At 41.5% G+C, this 16,238-nt stretch overlaps 1 protein-coding gene across 3 annotated transcripts in view; it reads right to left on the bottom strand.

The window, feature by feature from the left end:
• robo1 (roundabout, axon guidance receptor, homolog 1 (Drosophila)) overlaps positions 1–15,587 on the bottom strand; it is a 226,089-nt gene extending 210,502 nt beyond the window's left edge. Inside the window, exon 1 of one of the 3 annotated variants that reach the window (XM_065960089.1) lies at positions 15,263–15,587. The gene's annotated coding sequence lies outside the window, so the exon portion shown is untranslated. The remainder of the gene's footprint in view (positions 1–15,262) is intronic. The other 2 variants (XM_065960085.1, XM_065960087.1) reach the window with 2 other exon arrangements.
• Between the last annotated feature and the right edge of the window lie 651 nt (positions 15,588–16,238).

The following is a 16,238-nucleotide window of genomic DNA, read 5'->3' as shown; positions in this document are numbered from 1 at the left end:
TGTCTTAGCTCATATTCACAGTCCATGAGCTTTCACATAGCTGAAGTTTTTACATTATAGTCCCATTCTCAAGTGTCTGAACCATTTTCCCGGGGTCTGCATCACTTGGACGGCCCACAGCGCAATTTGTCAACAATGATTGGGTCCTCGACTGGGAACAAAGGCGGTCAGCCTGGCTGCTGTCTTTTTGTGTCCCATATGTCAGAAGTCTGCGACACAAACAATGCAGCAACTGCAAACAGCGCCACAGTCATTATCCGCTGAACAATGGTTGTCATTATCTTGCTGCAATCATAACTCTAATTACAAAAGTTGCTTTGTAAGCAGGTAGATTATGCAGTGTTAATTGCCCGTGGACAATGCTGCTAGCGCATGTTTAAATGCCATACAGCATCGTGGCCCACACAAAGGCAGCGCGTTTTACCCACAAAGCAACGGCAGGGCAGTCTCTTGATGGCTGATTTAAACCCTCTTGGTACTGTCACACATCTCCTGTCATTAATAATATCTCATTCATAATAGTTGTAATGAATTACCCTTAACTAAATTATCTGACATAAACCAATATGTCTGTGTGGGTAGGCCTAATTGATGGAGCTCATTTTATCTACTGGTCCGTCTCATTACTCAATCTCACCTCGACCATCAGCAGGAGGAAGAAGAGTGGTGGGCTTTTTAAGACTCAATCACTTGCACAGATTTTATTCTTAGGGTACCATTTCCATTCCTCCTGCATATAGATACTTCACTGTCATCTTAATTCACATAAAACCTGCACGGCCACTCTACCAACAGGCTCGGAAACACACTTAATATAAAAATGTAAATGGATATAAAGCTTGCTGACCTTTCCACCAACCTGATAGAGGTATGTTGATCTGTGTTTGCAATTGCTCCGTGAGTTTTATGACTGTAACTCGGTTAATGTGCGGCTGCCTGTCTTGGAGAGGACATTCATGCAAATAAAATTCTGCAATTCATTAAGTAGATGCTTTTATCCAAAGCGACGCACATCAGAGAGTATAAGTACAACACAAGCAACGATCTAGAGAGGAGAAAACAACGTCAGTAAGCAACAGTTTTTTAAGTCCGATCGGACACACAGGTGCTGACAGGCAATGCACAGAGGCAAAGCCCAACATCGACCGTTGTTCTTGAGAGTTGTAATCAGCATTAAAACCATCCTAAATAATGTAATCGTCATTATCAAACAAAACCATCACCATTGTCGTCATCATCGCTATCCCTCATTAGTAATATCATTAAGTGTGTAAAGATTCTTAATGTCATTCAGCTTTTCCTGGTTAAATACATTTCAAATAAATACATTTATACAGTATATCATTTCAAGCCTAATAAACATTGATTTCAACCTGAACCTCCTTACAATCAGAGAAGTTCCTGTATATTTTCTACCTTCCCAATAAAGTAACTAAAACTGAGCCGATACCCTAAAATTAGAGAGTTATCAAAAAGTTTAAGAAAGAAGAAATAGTTGACATTGCTTGTCTGATTTGACTTTGAAATATTAAATCTTACGTTGACTGGCTTACTCGCCCAATTTCAACATTATATTTCAGGCATTGGAAGCTAACCAACACTAACACAAACTTTTGATGCTGAACACTAAAACACATTCGCAGTGAAGGGTGTTTAAATGTCCATGTTGTCGCAATACAGTTGAAAGATGTCGCTTCATAAAACCGAAAAGATCTCCCAAATAGAAGATACACACAGGACGATTTTCTCTCAGCACAGCACGGTAGCCTTTTTGCATTAATCACCATAAGGGTGCACTTTACCAAGCCACTCTGGCAAATTAAATCTCCAGAATAATATCTCCATCATTGCTGTATTCCTGTGCTCTGACACGAGCATTTATCTGGCTTTGGGAGGCAGTGCAGCAGAGACTGCCAACTCAGAAAGACCTGAAACCACGGGCCAATAAAAAGTGACATCAGCAATGGGAAAGTTAATAGTGTGTTTCAGATGCACTTTGTGGAGGACAGGAATAGCAGAGGTTTCATTCACTGTAAGTGACAGTGGCTGGCAATCTACCTCTGCCTCCCATATACCTGTATGTATTTCCTGCTCTCTGTGATATCTTATAAATAGGTACGGCTACCACAGGGGCTTATGTGACAGAATGGAACGTCTGGGCATCCGCTGCTTTTACAATCTGTGTGCAGATCATAGTCACAGCTTGTTTTGCTTATTCATCTATTGGGTGTGATGTGTGATTGCAGCAGGCAGCTCCCTGGTGCTGCGTGTTGTAAGAAGTGACACAGTGGTGGTTGTGTAAGGCTGTTTCTGACTTTACATGAGCACATTTTTAACTTTGACGAGCTCATTTCTGCACAGCTGTCAAAGAACGCCTGGAGCTGAATAAACAGAATGTAGAAGCACAGAGACAGACCGAAGACAACATGACTGCAGGCATCTGTTTCAAATTGGGCCACAGGCACATTTTGCTCTGAATGTTTCTTCAGCAGTACATGTTCTGCTCGTTTGTTATCTGACATACCTCTTATTGCCTGCGTAGTGAACTATATTGTATCATTTGTCTTTACAGTTAAAGTTAACCTAGTTGTCGCCTAAGCAGCATGATGAAACGAGGTAATTCTGCAAGGGGAGTGAGAATAAAAAAGATCTGTTGCTCAATGTTCTACTAGAGAAAACAGCACACTTTCCTATTATAAAACACCTTGAAGATATATTTGTAATGCAACTCTGAGTCTTCTTTTTGGGGTTAAATTTAAAGAATTACACTTAATAACACTCCGAAGAGATATCATCCAAGGGAAAAAGAAACGTTGAAAGTGAGTCATACTGCACATTCTCAGAGCAGGAGAAAAACTGTAACTCTCAGGTGATCAAATAAGAATGCACATTTATTCATACCAGAGCAACAGCCAGTGAATACTACATCCAGCCCCTATTACATTAAATAATGATGGCTGGATGGATGGATGGATGGGTTGATAGATGGATGGATCCCAAAGGGGAAATTGTTGACATTCATTGTTGCAATGTACAACATTTTACATAGGGATATGTTATTGAGAAAGTACAGACGTTATCATTATTTAAAGTAGGAATTTTACTTGTATGGAATCTAGATGTATCTAGTATGAGGGTAAATAAGCAAAGTTCAATATACTACATATGAAAGTGCAAACCATGTATGGGAATACACTGGAAATTAAATCAATATTGGTGTAACCATGGTTCTGAAATAAAATGTGTGATGAATTGCAGATCTGTAACTATGGGAACCTTTTTGTATTCTAATACTAAAGAAAACCATCCCCAAACCTTAAGAGGTAATCACCCAACCAACTTTAACCAAAGTGGGATGAACATGGACAAACTATGCTGTCTTGCCAGTAAAGTCAGATCTGATACGCTCCAGTGAATCATTCTGGGGTTTTGACTTCGTATTTCAGTTCAAAGTGAAATATATCTATATGGTCAATAGTTTTTTTCAAGTTTTATTGGTATTTGGTGTTAAAGAGCTTCACTAACATTGCCTGGACAAATACTTGATATGAAGCTAGAACGATCAATGACAGCATCAAATGTAAGCTCCGTTACCTTTTAAGCAAACTGTTGTTGCTTTAACAAGCTAACATGCAGACAGGACAAGACGGTTTCTGAAATCTACATGAAAAAACGTCTCTGCTACAGCGCTAACATCACAACTTCAACTACAAAATAAGCTCAATGAACATGTTCCCCTTTGACAGAGCCAATACTTTTTTATAAACAGTGAACACACTGAACAGAGAGCTAGCAGACTACATTGTCCTGAACTTTACAGAGAAAAAAAAGTTTTACATCAGAATCATCATGTCCCAAAATGTAACTTTTAGCCACATCACATCTCAAAGATATTCAGAGATCTGTGTTTCATGGGAGACAAATCAAAGCTGTGAAATTGGCACGGTTCTTCTCACTTCCCCTCCCGAGCATTCAAACCACTGGCCCTGCCGACTCATAGCGAGACTTTCATGCTCCAGCAAACAGCAGACAAAGATCAAATGTCTGACATGAAAAACTTCACAGTGATAAAAAGCTTCGGCAGCAAAGATCAACATGGTGAGGAACGAAAGAAAAAAAAACCAACAGGTAGATAATGAGAACACGGTGGGTTTGTAGCGTCTCTGCGCTGACAGACAGGAGCAGCAGTCCTGAACATGTACTTGGTTCAACAAGCATCTGACTTACCGAGCCCCTCTCCTCGGGACTGTCAGCCTTCAGCAGAGCACATCATCTCTCCATGAGGGTTTCATCACATTAGCCTAAGCCGGGTACACGGATAGGAAGACAGCAGCTTCAGTGTATCATCCACCGGCAGACACACAATCACCAATTAGAGCTATCACGCACACTCTAATTAGCAAGACTGACTGATGTGAGCTTGTGTAAAATGTATTCATATTATCCAGATTACAAATAAGCACATTCATCTAATTAGCGTGCATAGCTCACAAGCTTAATTAAAGTTAATACATTATGATACCCTAAAATCCAGAGATTACAATGCTCCGAGGTTCGAGTTAATTAGAGTATTCATACGTTGACAGGCACAGATCACAGCCTCCTTTTCCCTCAGCCAATTAAAAGTCAGGGTCAAAGGAGGCAAAAACTTTTTCAACCTGTGATTATTCCACCAGCAACCTTATTTGTAAATGTGCTCAAGATAACATTCTTCTTATTTCTCACCATGTTCCCTTCTCTTTCCTTTCTGGCCTTGTTGCATGAAATGACACTACCAGCCAAGGCGAATTGGCAATTACGTAGCCTGTCATCCGCGCAACTCCACCTTAGTGTTTGTTTACAAAGAGCCCCACAAAAAAAAAGGGCATTTTGCGATTCCTGCGTGTTTGTTTATCTTGACTGTGCCAGGCAAACAGCAGGAATACTGAGCTGAATATTCATTCTTACTCAGAGGACTTTCACACTTTGTAGAATTAGCTTTGCCCTCACATGCTCAGTGTAGCTGCATTCACACAAAGTGGCTCATTACAGGATTGCTTGTGTACGGGGGGCCAGCTTTGTTATTAATGTGATGTTGTATCCGACAAAAAAAAAAAAGGCGGACTTGTTAATTTGTTGTCAGGATCTCGGTGTAAATCACAAAGAGCAGATCAGGCCTCCTGAGATGTTGCCCTTACGTCTTTCCCTCTGAAGAGCAGGTGTCGCCCACGCTGTACTAAAACTGTGACAGCGGCGCTTGAACACACACTGAAATAGCGCCTGTTTTATAATTTGAAAGCAAATGAGTACAGAGGCGTCAAAAGAATGAAATCAAACTCTTTCTATTCTTCCATTAATTAGATGACAAGGGAAATACGGCGAAGACAAAACACAGGATTTGAAAGTTTGAAAACTTTTGACTTTGCACAACTTTAATAATTCAACTTTCAGATAAATGTTTCCTAGTCACCAGTGCACGACCTGTGTCACATCCCTTCTTGTACCACTGTCAACTCATTTTCCATTGTTCCTGGATCTGTGCGTTATTCTTAGCTGGCTGTCAGAAGAAGATGTCACCAAAGTGTCACATCGCACCTCTGTGTGACTCCTGCTCATGAACAATCAAACAGAGGAACATTGGCACTTGGCCAAATAACCATGGTGTGGTTCAAGATGGTTTCTCAGGCTGATATGCATTCTAAAAGTCTGACACTTTCCGAGATGAATTTTGGAAAAAAGAGGGAAATTAACGATTGTACTACAGTGTGATACTACCAACTTATTGCTTATTTGTTAAAGCTTATTTGTAAAAGCTTTCTCTTAATATGCACGTCAGGTTAGCTGAAATATACAATGAGACTTCTATATGAGAATTGCAGGTGTTGTGATAGTCTTTACAGATTCATTTTATATCTGTGGACTCTAATGCTGGAGTTAGTTCCCTTTTTATTAAAGATTTACTGAGTATGTGTCTCTACTTGGAGGTCACCAAAGGCAAAAAACATCATCACTTAGAACTTCAAAGCACAGATTTGAGATGTTGAGGCTCATGGCAGTCAAAAAAAAAATAGAGCAACTGGCAGAAAGAGTAAGAAAACAGAGAGATTTATTTATAGAACTGCTGTTAAACAGTACAATATAGGATCTTTTAGAACACACACATAAGTATGGCTTCGTGAAAAATACTAACAGTATGAAGAATTCAGGAGCAAAGCCAGGGCCACCCTAGAAATCTGATAGGTCACCCCAGTGGTCACCCCGAAATCCTTGACTATGATTGGCTACTTGTAGACTTGTCAGAGATGGGACTTGTGTTAAAATCCATTGTTTAATTGGGCTGTGCTGCTACAGGCTGCTGGTGTTCTTTGCATTTCAATGAGGCTCATTTTCTTATGTTAGTATTTTAACTTTTGTCCTTGGATACACATTTTCTTTTCGAGTCCTTAAAGAATTGAGCTGCGATGATTTAAACGTTGCTGGTCTGTTGTGTTTCTTTGTAAGGTTAAACAATCTACCAAAGGAATGTAACATCTGTCTGATACTTTAATGTCAGTAGTTGAGGAATATGAATACTGGAGATAGACAGGGTAGCTAAATGCAACTTGTGTGTTTTGGAGCAGTGAGTGCAATTCCACGGCTTCAATACACAAATCACATATTTTTATCAACCGCAAAAAGACAGCAAAATGGAACTTCACGCTTCAAATAGTTCAATATGAAAAATAAATAAATAAATCAAACGTGCAAGACTGAGTACATAAATAAACCTGGTAGAAGCGAAAAAGGGGAACAAAAGAAAGATCCATATAGTGTTCCTTTACACCCACTCACACATACAGACATGAAGCGGCACAGGTAGCAACATACAAACACAGACACACACAAACCAGCCGATAGACTTGTAGGGGTTTTCCTGTCTCCTGCACCCTGATATAGATGGATGTCCTCGGCTGCTGATCCTGAATCCACATTAGGTCATTACAATAAGCGGCCTGGCCCAACGCGGTCTGCAAAGTGGAGGGAGCCGAGCAGCATGGGAGGAGAAGTCCTCTTACAGCCTTGTGGGGAAACTACCCTGACACAGTCATCTGTCTTAGTTACACAGGAGTGAGACCTACTGACACACACACACACACACACACACACACAGAAAGCAGGCCAGCCTACAATTGCTGCAATGTTGTTATGATACTGCATTAAAGAAACTAATAGAGTGCATCTAGAAATATTGCAAATATCACAGCGGTTTGGCTGAATATAATGGAAGACAGAGGCATTAAGGCGTGGGGGGTTGTTGCTTCTTGAGCGGCTGCTTTCAAGGGTGTACCAAGGTCAGAAATAACCCTCACTTCAACACCTGTGACCTCTGGTCTTGTGCGTAGGGTGAAGGCAGGAGGTGGAGGGTTGGACCAGGTCAAGGCAGAGAAACACACAGAGATGAGATGTATGGGGAGGAGGAGAATGGGAGGGGAGGGGGGAGGAGGAGAAGGCGGGACAAGGGCGTCGTCACCACGGTGAGCTCTCACTCAGTCACCCTGAGGCTGGCGGCTGTGTTTACGGAGCTGTCAGTCACGTGGGGAGGCCTCTCCTTGGGGGGGGGCGAGGGCCACCGGGGCGATGAGAAAATAATAGCTCCTTCTGTCAGAACTCGCAGGGACAGGGGCCTGATGGACACCACTGGGAATTAGAGGCAGCCTGCGGGACACATCCCGTCCTACACTTAAACACTGGGAGGATAGACACCCACGCACTGGACACAGGAGGAAAAAAAAAACGCTCTTCAATGATATCAATATCCATGCTAAGAACCCTGGGTATTTGTTTTGTCCGAGAGCGTCTGGGTGACATTATTGATTTGTCCGAGGTAAAGGCGATCAAGGTCTAAGAACTCTTTGCACGAGTAAAATAAACAAACACGTTGAGCTGTCCAAAGAAGGATGATGCAACATGCTTTCTTTCTTTGTCAAAATGACCTGACCTTTGTGTGGTTATGTAGCTGTGACCAAGGACTTACTGGGTAACTTAAAGTCAAAGAAGTAACTTTTAGCTCATTAAACCAGGAAATAACAGCATATCAATGAATCACCTTTAACAAAAAAGGTTATTTTCTTATTGTTTGTCTCCTGGGACTGTTTTCTTTTATTATCCTCTGTGCATTTCACTGTCAAATCTGAAATGTCTTGGCCTCTTTGAATGCATCAACAAAGACAGTTTGCAAAGCGCTGCTTTTAAGTTAATACTAGGGAATTTCACACAGTCAAACATGATCGGCAAGTGATTGGATACTTTTTTATAGGACATTAAAGTTGCATTCTATGCAGCAGTGAAATGAATGGAGATCAGTAGCTGCTGTGAAAGCGGATCAATCTGAAGAGCTGTGTTGTGGTTTGGAAGATGATCAAGTTTAGTCAGTAAACACAATTTGCAATGAAGAGGAGAAAAATACTGATGTGTTTCTTAAGCAAACAGTACCAGACAAGCCCTCAACTCCATTAAGGATCGCAGTGTAAAGAATTGCAGTCATGCTGCATAAAAAGAGCCCAAGGTTGGCCCCTGGTGATGAGCAGGAGTGGAAACCACTGCTCCATCCATAAAATCAGACTTTAAATCAGGCTGAACCACCATTAAAAGGGTTGAAAGATAGCCTAGTGGAGCTCATCATTAGTACAAACACTCAGAAATCATGGGGTAGCATCTGCTTCGTGCACATCCTCCACATCAATGCTAAGAGCAGAGGCCTCAGGGAAGGGGGAGGCGTAGAGAGGGCTATTCCCCCGTCCCATACCATGAATAACAATCTCTACCTCCAGGTAATTAAAGGGGACAAACGATGTTCACAGAGCCGCGCCGGCCCATCATTAAGCAAAGCTACTATTGCACGGGGCATGTGCGTGCACACTCTCCACACAGCAGCCCAGGAAACATAATGGCCATTGATTTGGAGTGGACGAGCCGAGAGAGCATTTCACTATACCACAGATTAATTCATGTATCTGTTCATCTACCTGACTTAATGCAACGCTGCACTGTTCATGCTTTGTTCTCGGCTTCGGCCAATGAGGCGTCCGTCGCCTTTGTCTCTGCGGACAACGTCTTCAGCTCCGTACTGATGATGACCCGGCCTCTGTTGTGGTGCAGTGTGTACGCAGACAAACATATGGAAGTAGATGATTATTGCACGATCACCGCCGACATATTCTCATCAATGTGTGTAAGTGGACTTTTGCAAAGATATCATACGAATGAATGTACCAACACACATACTAGAGTACATTTGATCTCGTTTCAACGCGACATCAGAGACACAGACAGTCAACACGAACCAGCCATCTGTGTACTCTTCCTCATCCCGTTTGGAATTGTGTATTGACATCAAACACTGAGCCACTGCTGAGCAGGCACAAAGTTTGCCACAATGTTTAAAGATACTGCATGAGACAAACAGGAGCATGCAAACAACAGCCCGTTGCCTGAATCCAAGCTAACATGCACTCTGCAGAAGTGACCTTGTGTGTTTTTTTTTTCTTCTTTGTCTTTGATGGATTTCTCAGCTAGTGTGGTCATTGTGTTGCACCATAAAAGGCACACCCACATGTCTGGATTGATGATTGAGAGACACTCATGCATTTAAAAAAAAAAAAAAAAAACACAGAGTAGTCAGCTTGACATTGCATTATAAGGTAATGATGAGTGACATCAGCGAATCAGAGAGGAAGACGTTAGAGCTGGAGGATGAAGAAGAAAGGGGAGGACATGACTTTTATCAAATAAACGTGGTTCTCAGAAGCCCTTCACTATCTCATTCCCACATCTCAAACTTCGCCAAGTACCAGACAGTCCAAAATCAAAAACCGATTTAAAAACCTAAAGAATAAAAAAAAAAAAAAACAGCCAGAGTACAGCTCGGCGCCTCCCACTGAGAGCCGAGCTGTTTTATAACTTCAAGCCCTGCTAAATAATGCAGCATCTTACAGCAAGAAGAACCACAAAATAATAGACTGCAGATATCCTACCAAACGCTGGGCAGGGTGGGTGTCTACCTACAGACATAGGGGACGTCCAGAAAGTGAGGAAGAGGATCCAGAAAAAGAAATTGGACTTCCATTGAATGGGACAGAAGTGGTCCATAAAGTGAAATCATGACACTGCACTGATTGTATTACTTCCTACATCATGCTTCTTTAAGGTGTGAACATAACAGAAAGTTATAAGGGTAATTGTAACTTTTTCCACATTGAGGTTGAACTGATATTTCTATTGAACTTGAGAAAACATTGTCTACAACAACACTGCTAATATTGCACATATGTCCTAGCTTAGTATGCTATTGCTTTGAGTTTGATATAAACTATACTATAAACAGTATACTGGCTCGGCAACCTTCAACTCTCAGAAAAGCAATGCTTAGGCGCTAGCTAGCTTATCTTGCTAGTGTCGGCATTGATTCAATTCTACTTTTTGTACTTTTTCAAACACCTGCTGAGTCAGCAGCTTCATCATACCAAGTGTGATGTTTGTCTCCCATTATAGAGGAACAGTCATACATGTAGCGTGATCTCTTTTCTTTTTCATGGGTGGACAATGACCAGACTATGACGAGTTAAGACGGGGCTATTGATAAACACAACTTCCTTTTCAGCAAGGATCTAGCTGCTCATTTAGCATAAAGGAAAACTGATTTCAACTCGGCTTTTACCATTCACTAACATTAAGGAGCATCCTATATGTTCTGCCCAGCATCTTGTGGTTTACAGTCAACACGACTTTCTGCATCTGCCAAATGCGTTCACATTTGTCTGTAAGCTTTTCAATGTAAGTAAGCCTTGTTCATGCTGAGGCGGCTCACAGCCTCAGCTTATCGTCCCATGCAGAGGCATGAAGCAGCTTACAGCAGGTGTACAACACAAGACTGTGAATAGGGCAGCAGTCTATCACACAGGCTTACTCCAAATACATTTTGCTTTAATGCTAAGTGGCATGCAGCTCAGGATTGCCTCCTATTTTCTGGAAATATTTGTTACAGTGAAGCATGCAACTGAGCATCTTAGTGCCGACTACGGCTGATGGAGATGATACTTTCTATGGGGTTGTGTTGCCGTGAGTTGTGAGGCAGTAAATGCTCAGTTATCCTGAGACAAATGATAGAGTATACGGCCTCAGACACATTTTCTATCTCTTCTATTTCACACTTTATGGAGCTGTGTATTCGAAATGTATTACAGATTTGGGGAATGAAAAGAAAATGTGTCTGTAATGGTATGATCACATACTGTAAATACAAACAGGAAAGTATGTCTGAAATCAGAACTGGGAGAATGTAGTCAGTGTACAAAGATATATGAACTAAAATGTAAATGTGTATATCTGGGTATGTTGTGATGTCTTTCTCCAGAACAATCTTTCAGGTACCTAACAGCATTTATCTCCATGCAGATTATTTTTTGGATTTACACGATGCTGACTCTTCTTGAGAGGCAAGAAAAGATACCTTAATCCACGCCTTTGATTACCATCTCCTCCTTCCTATTTCCTTCTCTCTACTCTCCTGCAAGTTTTTGTTGCTGATGATGACGTCAGTTATTCTTAACTCAAAAGTATGTTATCCTACAGATGCTCTGGGTGTATTAGAGACTTATGTAACATGATAACTCAAAAGAAAGGCACTGATACAAAGTGGGAACAAATCCTAAATAATAACGGCAAAAATATTCAACTTGGGGTGCCGGTAGCATAGTGGTTAGTGTGCACGCGCAATGTACGGAACCTGTGGTCCAGGTTCGGATCCGACCTGTGGCTTCTTCCCTGCATGTCATTCCCCACTCTCTCTCTCCATGATTTCCATCTCTCTTTGCTGTCCTATCTCTCCAATAAAGTCCCAAAAAAGCCCAAAAATACATATCAAAAATATCTATGTTTTTATTCAACTGAACTGAATTATTTGAAGGAGGTTTATTTTGATATTTTTTTATTGGTTTTGAAAGACATGCTAAATTTGTTCCTAGCATAGAAAACACATGGAACACTTTCAATGTGGGGAGACTCTGGTATGCAAATTCAGTGACCATTAAAAAATAAAAACAATCATTTTGAAGGAGAAATCACACAAAAGCAAAATATAACCACAGAAAGATGTAAGAATTAACCTTTTATCCACAGCAAGGTGAAAAGATGTGTTACAAACAAGTTTAAGTCATAAAAGAGGATCCCACAGTCACTACTCAGACAAATCTTTCATTGTAATAAAATCCAAGAACCCCACCCAGGGAGACCCCACTGCCTCATGATGTCACTTAATCTAATGTATTGTTGATTCTAAAAACAGATTTAAAGCTGAATAAAATTCTTAATCCGCTCCATTCAAACAGAATGTATAGAAAAGGTAATTAGAAATTGTAATCGGCTTCCATTGTGACCCCACCTGCACACCAGTGTCAAAAATCCGACTAGCAAACACACGCTAACTCCCCCCAGACATGACTAATTGACTTGCCACCATGGGTGACTGACATGCCATCCAGAGGGCACCATAATGGCCGTGTCATGTGGGAATGATGAGACCTGCCGACAGCTAGCAACTCTCGACCTTTTGCATGTGAGGTCGGGTGTCGGAGGGGGAAACAGAAGCACCCTGATGTCGGACCCTCAGCCTCGGGGCTCTGCAGGGGGGGGGATGAGCCACATATGACTGGGGAACTGGAGATTTTCAATCAGGCATCCTTGCAGGGGAGTGATTTCATACGGAATGGTGTCGCAATGAAAAATAAAAACAATAAAACAGGAATCAATCGTCAGCAGCCTCGGGGCGTTTGAACATCTTGAGGGTGGAGGAGAGTGATGGGAACTTCCTCTATCATTTTCACCTATCACAGGGTTATTATTGTGTGTGTTTTTTTCAGCTGTTATTGCAGGAATGTTTCCTGTACTATTTCAGATTTTTGAGCCAGGTTTCATGCATCTTTACATTTAATTCTTACTGCTGTAACTTCTGAAAAATCTCCCTCACATTAATAAAGTTAAATCTTGTCTCATCATAATGAGTCTTGTTCAAACGCAGTCATTATTCAACAGCACACTTCTGGAAGATTTATGAAAGAAAAGTCTGTGTGCCTTTCAAAACAAATCTTTATTCACACATTAGTTAGTGTTGTTGGTTTTTTTTTCCTCACTGGGTATTAATGTCTTATTCAGTTTCTGCAGCCTGTCTCACTTCCAAATATCACTAATCCTGTTAGATGAAATCTATTAATGTTCTGCTTTTGGATGCCACACACTGAATTCCAAGTCTGCCTCATAAGCTCCAAATTTGCCATGAAGGCAGATCTGGTCCGCCTGTCTGGATTAGAGAGATTTACCCAGGCAGCCACAGACGTGTGACCAGCAGTTCACATTGGGTAAAGTCACCCATTCCACAAACAAAAGCAAGAGTAATCTGCACATAAAGTGATTTTCATTTTGGGCTTTTGTTCTCCATTAATGTGCCTCTAATTTCTCATTCATGGCTGTGTTGTATCTGATCGCAGTTATTGGACTTATTGCCATCTTGATCCAGTGCGATATGTCATATTCAGGATGTTGCCATGACAAAGAAAAGAAAATATACTGGCGTGTGGCACAGATGTACAGTGAAAAGGAAAGATAAAACTGACTTAATCAAGTATTGTTTAAAGATGTATCGTGTTTTCAATGTAATAAAAGGGAAAAAAAACACAAAAGAATGATTGATAGGTGGATGGAATTATGGTAATAAACCAGAAAGAGAGATGTATCCTTTAATAAAAACCACTTGACAACATGGAAGACCATGCATTTGTAAATCTTACAATACAATTAATGGTTTGACAAAAAAAAAAAGGAAAAGTGAAAACCCAATAAAATAATTTAAAAAGCAAAACCAGGGTAGAAGGGTTGGCTGGGTGGGGTGGGGGGCGAAGGAAAATCATTGATTGGAAAATCCACCTGACACTATCTCTTCCATCACATCGGAAGAAGAGAGCAAAAAGATTAAAAGAAAAAAAGCTCCTCAGTTCTGAATCAATCTGGAAAGTACCAGGGAGGCAACCGCTGCCAAGTTTGGTGAGACTCACAAACAAGGAGTGACTGAGAAGAAAGGACAAAAACATGAGGTAATGCAATGACAGCAGCATGGAGGAACCTCCACCTGCTCACAGAAATCCACACTGTCTTCTTGTAAATCTCAAAAGAAGCGCAGAGCGTTGGATTAGTGACAGCAGCAATCACTGAGAGGAGGATCGTCACAGCGGGTGACAGCGACAAATACACAGCACCCTCTTCATCTGACAACATATTAAAAGACACAACAGGAGGCACAGTAAACGTTAACAGTCATACATGCAGCATATATGACAACGCTTTGCTGAGTGTGAAAAAAATACACAAAAGCTGCAACAATACAGCAAAGTGGAAACTGGTTTTCCTATCATGCTGTGACATAAACCAGAATAGAACATCAATTTACAACAACTGAGAGCTGAAATGTTTCTTTAGACTGTAAGTCAAAGAGGGATTCAGCGTATTGCTGGACATTCACAGAGGAGACTCTGGCTTTTTGAATTCCTTCTGTGTGCATTTAAACTGTATTGATTCATCGTCCCTCACTGTCCAGTGCAATCCCTGCTGAGATCCTGCTTTCAGTGCGGCAAGATATTGCTAGCTGAGTAACTCAACACCCCCACCCCCACAAACCATGATCATTCATTCCATGGATATCTATAGAATACTTAAATCATATTTTCATTTACATACTAAGACAGTGAATATCCGCATGTGTCTCTCTCCAGTTTGTCCACTTCGGAAACTTTCAGCACCACAGACAGGCGGACAGCTCCTCCACAGCAGCTGTCAGTCAGTCTGTCAACAGGCTGCTGTGACAGGTAACACACACACACCTGTCAAATCACAACACAACACGACACAGTATGTGGAAAAGGCGCGTGGTTTGCACGCTGTCATGCCATTCAGACACTTTATATCAGATCAGATGTAAGATTTGCTGTCAAAAGAATGCGCTGCCCTATGAGGACAGAAGTCTGTCTGCTCTGAATTTGCGCAAAGGCACCGTCCTTTACGCATAACCGTAGCGGCTAAATCTGTATCTATAGTATGAAGAACTGCAGCCGAGCCTGTATGAATGATGCAGACAGCCCTGCAAAGCTTTCCTCCACATCGGCAGAAAGAGCAACGCGCTTCATTTTCAACCAAACTGCTGCTGTAGCACATGCACCATTCTTGACACACAAAGCCGGTGAAGTGAAATCCAACTCACCTTCTCCAAAATGCTGCTGCTGCTGCTGCACGTGTTTGTCCCTTAAAAGCAGAAGTGATCCATACCGGCGAGTCCGTAAAACTTTTATTCGCTGCGCGCGCTGTAGGGAGGGAAGCCAAGGAATTGTACAGCTTACAACTAGTGCTGGAGCGAGTTGAGAGGACGCCGGTTATCCCCCTTTTTCTTTTATTTGTTATTTTTTTTCAATTAGAAATAAGACATTGGAAACAGGAACCAAAGCAGTGTCCTTTGATAAAGCGTATCCTTCAGGGTAGAAAAAGAATATCCTGTGCGGTTATGTACGGTGAAGATCGCGCAGCCGTGGAGAGCCAGCGCATACAGATCTGTCCATGCTTCTCCTGCAGCGAACAGCCGCGTCAGCCTCCCCGGGTCCTAAAGCTGCGCTTAACTAATGACACCAGCATCAGCATCGTGTCTGAGAGACAAGGAGCCTCTTCACAGTATTTGTTTCCAATTCGAAGCACTGAAGAATGTTACCAAATCTCCTACTTGTATTCAAAACCTTTTATAAGAAACGTAACATCTCGACAAATTATCTTTCAATTCTTATAAGTAATTTGTAAGGATTCCTTGTATGAAACACTGAAATGAATCTATTCTGACTGTCTCTCTACCATGTCTGATAAGAAATAAAGCTTTGGACTTGTATACAGTATCAACCTTTGATTTTGCAGTGAATTTATTCAGAGCAGTGAACTTCTACATCCCACTGCTGGATCAATACCTGATTTATCACTAAATGTAGGAAAACATCACGCTAAGCTCTGGGGACGCTGCCCACTTGAATAATCGCCTTCTCACGGACACGTTTCGGTGGATACAGCTTAGATGTTGTGCATCTCTCAACTCACCCACCCAGGAGAGATAAGAAGTTAACGTGCACGCCAAAGGCCGCGACAAAGCGTCTGTGTACGACTTCTAGGGAACAGTAGATGAATTTGTCACTTGAAAGCCA

This window comes from Labrus bergylta, chromosome 11 (assembly GCF_963930695.1).
Source record: "Labrus bergylta chromosome 11, fLabBer1.1, whole genome shotgun sequence".
Lineage (NCBI taxonomy): Eukaryota > Metazoa > Chordata > Actinopteri > Labriformes > Labridae > Labrus > Labrus bergylta.
Note: the sequence above shows the minus strand (reverse complement) of the source record. Positions and strands in the feature narration are given on the sequence as shown.